Genomic DNA, 7,534 nt, shown 5'->3' with positions numbered 1-7,534 from the left:
GCACACACACTAACAGCCGTCACACACTACCAGCCATCAGTGCACGCTTTCATCAGGCACACACCACCAGCCATCAGTGCACGCATTCACCAGGCACACACACATCTCCAGCCGTCGGTGCACGCTTTCACCGGGCACATACACCTCCAGCCATCAGTGCACGCTTTCACCAGGCACACACATCATCAGCTGCCAGTGCACGCTTCCACCAGGGACACACACCACCAGCCATCAGTGCACGCTTCCACCTGGCACTGAGGTTCCGTGAATTCTGAACCCGTTTTATAAATGTCATGGTTTCATTATGAATTTGATAGTAGCAAACCATAACTAGTGAGTTCGGCAAGTACGAGTGATTTCGTCATGTTAGACTGATGGATTCACTATGTATTTGGGGATTTCGTTCTGAACCATGGGTTCCATTTTGTTCATGGCAGCCATTTTGTGATTGCCCTCACATAGGCCGATGACTGCGGCCGGACGAGTTCTTAGTACACGTACACGTTAGCTTGAGTTTGTGCTGACTTTTGGATGAACCGAGTGAACTGACCTCGTTGCCTGAAGCTGACCTTGCTAAGCCAGGTCATTGCCTGATAGCTGATCAAGATTGAGGATCAGAGCACAGGACATTGTAAAGTTCATTATATACACACACACCCTTTATGCTGCTTCTTATCTGTTTCTGTTCCTTCCTTTATGGCCTCTTTATGATATGGGTTGTGGTCCTTTTATTATGGGTTTGTCCAGCTTGTGTAAGAAGGAATGTTGGGCTTTCCTGTATAATTAATGGTGGGCCAGACAACTGAAAAGTGGGTTTGTCGTCATGCGATACCTTTTGTAATATTACCTGTGATTGGACAAATTGTAAATAGTGGGTGTTTGTCCAGAATGTGATTTTTGGCATAAAAGAGGATGACTTGCCTTACGAATTTGAGCAGTCTCCTACGAATATACCTGTGTTGTACTTCGTGGACTTCTGTTTCTGGCTGCAGCCAATAAACTCTATCTTTGACGCCACCGAGAAGTATCCCGTGTCTCTGTATTCTAAGACAGGTGAACCCGAAGACTTTGGGCGTGCCCCTGGCGCCGCTGGGTTCTAAAACCCGGTTCTTCAGCACACACACCACCAACCATCAGTGCACGCTTTCATTGGGCAGAAAACAGCCTTTACATTGCAACTAAAACAACGCACTACCATTACAACAAAACTTTTACAACACAGGATCCATTGCAACGCATGCCATTACAACGCATGCCATTACAACACAGCTTCTATTACAACGCATGCCATTACAACGTAAGTATGGGTAAGTATTTAATTAAATTTTAACCCCTACACCATCCAACACTTACACTACTATTACGCCCCCCTGGAGTTAGATTTTAACCCCTACACTATCCAACACTTACCCTACTATTACACCCCCCTGGAGTTAGAATAGTAATTTTAACCCCTACACTATCCAACACTTACACTACTATTACATTCCCATTAATTAAAAAAAAAATACTTACCCATACTTACGTTGTAATGGCATGCGTTGTAATAGCAACTGCGTTGTAATGGCATGCTTTGTAATGGCATGCATTGTAACGGATCCTGCGTTTTGAAGTTTCCTTGTAATGGTATGCGTTGTGAATGTATGCGTTGTAAAGTCATACATCCCACTGGGCACACACACCACCAGCCGTCAGTGCACACTTCCACCAGGCATACATACCACCACTGTTCCCAACAAGCTGCGCGGGTGAGCGCGCGCGCACAGAAGTCACCCTAAGCGCGCAGTGTGCTGAATTTAGCGCGCACTCCCGTAACGCCGTTCTTGCCGCCGCTTTTAAAATGCGAGCAGCGTGAAAAAGTGCCATTTCCTTGTTGCGGGTGATTAAGAAAAAGAATAACAGTCTCAAACACAGCGTGTGCTTTAGCACACGCTGTGTTTGACACTCTGCATTACTTTTCTTACACTGCACAGCTGAGGGGCTGATTGTGAACCTTTAGTATTCATGTTAATTGTAGCCCCCCCGTGCGCTGCAATTAACATGAATACTAATTCAAAGGACCTACAATCAGCCCGCAGCTGTGCCCTGTAAGAATCGTCATTGTGCACTACTTCGGGGCTGTTTGTGATCCTTTGTGTTACGTTGCCTTCCTCCAGCTCTCCTGTCCTGTAAGGGAGAGACGAACGATCATCAAGACCATTAGTATAGACATAACGCTGATGACTGAATGTAGCTCACACGGACAGAAAAAAACTAACAAGACTTTGCATAAAGTTATTGCTAGAGAAGCATCTGGGCCTTCAAAAATATTTTTGAAATGGTTAAAACGTGCTTACCCACATTGATCCATGTTTTATACTATAGATTTATTGGTTTCTAAAACGGGCCTACCCACATTGATCCATGTTTTATACTATAGATTTATTGGTTTCTAAAATGGGCTACATTTTGCCGTTATGTAAGGGTCCCAGTCTCATCTTCTGCCATCTGGTGAAGCTGGTTTACTTCTCATTGCCCCATTTGGCCATTCGGTTATTGATTGGCTTTTTCATAAAGCGGCTCGATTTCATGTATGCATCAATCTTTTCCAAGGCCTCAAATTGCTGCAAAAATGACTTTAGGTTGGAGAAGGAATCAAGACATGTGGGATCCAACTTCTGATTCTGATCAAGAACATCGTACATTAAGAAATCAGCAATGGTGATCTTTTCACCAGCAAATCACTTATGCTGGCCAATGAACAGGGAACACAGCTTGAGTTTATCAGGGAGTTTTTCCAAGTATGAACCCTTCAGGCTCTCAAAGTTAGGATCACAGGCAATAGTAGCAAGTTCCCGGCGAAAGTCCCTAACTTGGTTCTCCAGAACATCCACTCGGACCTTCTCTGACTCACTTTCCCCACACAGGTAGTGTTTGCGTCCGATGTACCGGAGGATGACGTTGCTCTGAGTGAGTTTGACATCATCCCCATCAATCAGGTACGGGAGGTTTGGGAAGTCCAGTCCTAGTGTTTCCTTCTCGTTAAGCCACGGACTTTTGTCATAATCTGGAGCTGGTCCAGTGACATACTTCTTGTCTTCATACTCTGTCCCGGTGTATTCAAGGAGTAACCTGATTGAGTGCGCCAGCTCCGGCTGTCTGCTAGTCACATGCCATGAGGGTAACTGTCGCCTAATTCTGAGTTTCGCTTGGCAAGCTAAGCAGCCTGGGTCTGCTGGTGTTTTGCATTGACGCGGGTTACAGCTTGCTCAGCACTTGGCGATAGCGACAGCCAGGACTGCCCGACAATACCTCCTGCTGACATGGGCCGTACACTATAGTGTGCGTAATAAAATGCGAATGACAAACATAACAGGGCATTGTGAAGAGAGCAGGTTGAAAAAAAGGAAAGGCCTCGGTTAACAACCGAACTAAAACCAAGGACAGGCAGGCACCAGGGAGAAGGGACGGGGAGCAGAGACGGACACCAGGGAACAGGCACAGACATCGGGGAGCAGGGACAGACACCAGGGAGCAGGCACAGACACCAGGGAGCAGGGACAGACACCAGGGAGCAGGGACAGACACTAGGAAGCAGGGACAGACACTAGGAAGCAAGGACAGACATCAGGGACAGGCACAGACATCGGGGAGCAGGCACAGACACTGGGGAGCAGGCACAGACACCGGGGAGCAGGCACAGACACCAGGGAGCAGGGACAGACACCAGGGAGCAGGGACAGACACTAGGAAGTAAGGACAGACACCAGGGACAGGCACAGACACCAGGGACATGCACAGACATCGGGGAGCAGGCACAGACACCAGGGAGCAGACACAGACACCAGGGAGCAGGCACAGCCACCAGGGAGCAGGCACAGACATCGGGGAGCAGGGACAGACATCGGGGAGCAGGGACAGACACCAGGAAGCAGGGACAGACACCAGGGACAGGCACAGACATCGGGGAGCAGGGACAGACACCAGGGAGCAGGCACAGACACCAGGGAGCAGACACAGACATTGGGGAGCAGGGACAGACCCCAGGAAGCAGGGACAGACACCAGGGACAGGCACAGACATCGGGGAGCAGGGACAGACACCAGGAAGCAGGGACAGACACCAGGGACAGGCACAGACATCGGGGAGCAGGGACAGACACCAGGGAGCAGGGACAGACACCAGGGAGCAGGCACAGACACCAGGGAGCAGGGGCAGACACCAGGGAGCAGGGACAGACACCAGGAAGCAAGGACAGACACCAGGGACAGGCACAGACATCGGGGAGCAGGCACAGACACCAGGGAGCAGGCACAGACACCAGGGAGCAGGGACAGACACCAGGGAGCAGGGACAGATACCAGGAAGCAAGGACAGACACCAGGGACAGGCACAGACATCGGGGAGCAGGCACAGACATCGGGGAGCAGGCACAGACACCAGGGAGCAGGGACAGACACCAGGAAGCAAGGACAGACACCAGGGACAGGCACAGACATCGGGGAGCAAGGACAGACACCAGGGAGCAGGCCCAGACATTGGGGAGCAGGGACAGACACCAGGAAGCAGGGACAGACACCAGGGACAGGCACAGACATCGGGGAGCAGGGACAGACACCAGGGAGCAGGCACAGACATTGGGGGGCAGGGACAGACACCAGGGACAGGCACAGACATCGGGGAGCTGGGAATCATGCTCCTCTGCTCACACTCCCCCTCCCTTCTCCCCCTCCTCTTCGTCCGTTTCATTTATGTCTTCTATCACTGTGAATGCTCCTGCTTTCACCAGGCACATACACCATCAGTCGTCAGTGCACATTTTCACCAAGCACACACACCACCATCGGTCAGTGCACGCTTCCACCAGGCGCACACACCACCTGCCGTCAGTGTACACTTCCACCAGGCACACACACCACCAGCCGTCAGTGCACGCTTCCACCAGGCATACATACCACCAGCCGTCAGTGCACGCTTCCACCAGGACACACACCACCACACCACCAGCCGTCAGTGCACGCTTCCACCAGGCACACACACCACCAGCCGTCAGTGCACGCTTCCATCAGGCACACACACCACCAGCCGTCAGTGCCCGCTTCCACCAGACACACACACCACCAGCTGTCAGTGCACACTGTCACCAGGCACACACACTAACAGCCGTCACACACTACCAGCCATCAGTGCACGCTTTCATCAGGCACACACCACCAGCCATCAGTTCACGCATTCACCAGGCACAACCACATCTCCAGCCGTCGGTGCACGCTTTCACCGGGCACATACACCTCCAGCCATCAGTGCACGCTTTCACCAGGCACACACATCATCAGCTGCCAGTGCACGCTTCCACCAGGGACACACACCACCAGCCATCAGTGCACGCTTCCACCTGGCACTGAGGTTCCGTGAATTCTGAACCCGTTTTATAAATGTCATGGTTTCATTATGAATTTGATAGTAGCAAACCATAACTAGTGAGTTCGGCAAGTACGAGTGATTTCGTCATGTTAGACTGATGGATTCACTATGTATTTGGGGATTTCGTTCTGAACCATGGGTTCCATTTTGTGCATGGCAGCCATTTTGTGATTGCCCTCACATAGGCCGATGACTGCGGCCGGACGAGTTCTTAGTACACGTACACGTTAGCTTGAGTTTGTGCTGACTTTTGGATGAACCGAGTGAACTGACCTCGTTGCCTGAAGCTGACCTTGCTAAGCCAGGTCATTGCCTGATAGCTGATCAAGATTGAGGATCAGAGCACAGGACATTGTAAAGTTCATTATATACACACACACCCTTTATGCTGCTTCTTATCTGTTTCTGTTCCTTCCTTTATGGCCTCTTTATGATATGGGTTGTGGTCCTTTTATTATGGGTTTGTCCAGCTTGTGTAAGAAGGAATGTTGGGCTTTCCTGTATAATTAATGGTGGGCCAGACAACTGAAAAGTGGGTTTGTCGTCATGCGATACCTTTTGTAATATTACCTGTGATTGGACAAATTGTAAATAGTGGGTGTTTGTCCAGAATGTGATTTTTGGCATAAAAGAGGATGACTTGCCTTACGAATTTGAGCAGTCTCCTATGAATATACCTGTGTTGTACTTCGTGGACTTCTGTTTCTGGCTGCAGCCAATAAACTCTATCTTTGACGCCACCGAGAAGTATCCCGTGTCTCTGTATTCTAAGACAGGTGAACCCGCAGACTTTGGGCGTGCCCCTGGCGCCGCTGGGTTCTAAAACCCGGTTCTTCAGCACACACACCACCAACCATCAGTGCACGCTTTCATTGGGCAGAAAACAGCCTTTACATTGCAACTAAAAAAACGCACTACCATTACAACAAAACTTTTACAACACAGGATCCATTGCAACGCATGCCATTACAACGCGTGCCATTACAACACAGCTTCTATTACAACGCATGCCATTACAACGTAAGTATGGGTAAGTATTTAATAAAATTTTAACCCCTACACCATCCAACACTTACACTACTATTACGCCCCCCTGGAGTTAGATTTTAACCCCTACACTATCCAACACTTACCCTACTATTACACCCCCCTGGAGTTAGAATAGTAATTTTAACCCCTACACTATCCAACACTTACACTACTATTACATTCCCATTAATTAAAAAAAAATACTTACCCATACTTACGTTGTAATGGCATGCGTTGTAATAGCAACTGCGTTGTAATGGCATGCTTTGTAATGGCATGCATTGTAACGGATCCTGCGTTTTGAAAGTTTCCTTGTAATGGTATGCGTTGTGAATGTATGCGTTGTAACGTCATACATCCCACTGGGCACACACACCACCAGCCGTCAGTGCACATTTCCACCAGGCATACATACCACCACTGTTCCCAACAAGCTGCGCGGGTGAGCGCGCGCGCACAGAAGTCACCATAAGCGCGCAGTGTGCTGAATTTAGCGCTCACTCCCGTAACGCCGTTCTTGCCGCCGCTTTTAAAATGCGAGCAGCGTGAAAAAGTGCCATTTCCTTGTTGCGGGTGATTAAGAAAAAGAAAAGCAGTCTCAAACTCAAGCTTTAGCACACGCTGTGTTTGACACTCTGCATTACTTTTCTTACACTGCACAGCTGAGGGGCTGATTGTGAACCTTTAGTATTCATGTTAATTGTAGCCCCCCCCCCGTGCGCTGCAATTAACATGAATACTAATTCAAAGGACCTACAATCAGCCCGCAGCTGTGCCCTGTAAGAATCGTCATTGTGCACTACTTCGGGGCTGTTTGTGATCCTTTGTGTTACGTTGCCTTCCTCCAGCTCTCCTGTCCTGTAAGGGAGAGACGAACGATCATCAAGACCATTAGTATAGACATAACGCTGATGACTGAATGTAGCTCACACGGACAGAAAAAAACTAACAAGACTTTGCATAAAGTTATTGCTAGAGAAGCATCTGGGCCTTCAAAAATATTTTTGAAATGGTTAAAACGTGCTTACCCACATTGATCCATGTTTTATACTATAGATTTATTGGTTTCTAAAACGGGCCTACCCACATTGATCCATGTTTT

At 49.0% G+C, this 7,534-nt stretch overlaps 1 pseudogene; it reads right to left on the bottom strand.

Moving 5' to 3' along the window:
* Positions 1 to 2,423: 2,423 nt before the first annotated feature.
* LOC147668740 (glutathione S-transferase Mu 2 pseudogene) lies at positions 2,424 to 7,474 on the bottom strand (annotated as a pseudogene).
* Between the last annotated feature and the right edge of the window lie 60 nt (positions 7,475 to 7,534).

The sequence above is a fragment of the Lissotriton vulgaris genome, unplaced genomic scaffold (assembly GCF_964263255.1).
Source record: "Lissotriton vulgaris unplaced genomic scaffold, aLisVul1.2 SCAFFOLD_7160, whole genome shotgun sequence".
Classification (NCBI taxonomy): Eukaryota; Metazoa; Chordata; class Amphibia; order Caudata; family Salamandridae; genus Lissotriton; species Lissotriton vulgaris.
The sequence above is the reverse complement of the archived record's forward strand: the minus strand, read 5'-3'. Positions and strand labels throughout refer to the sequence as shown.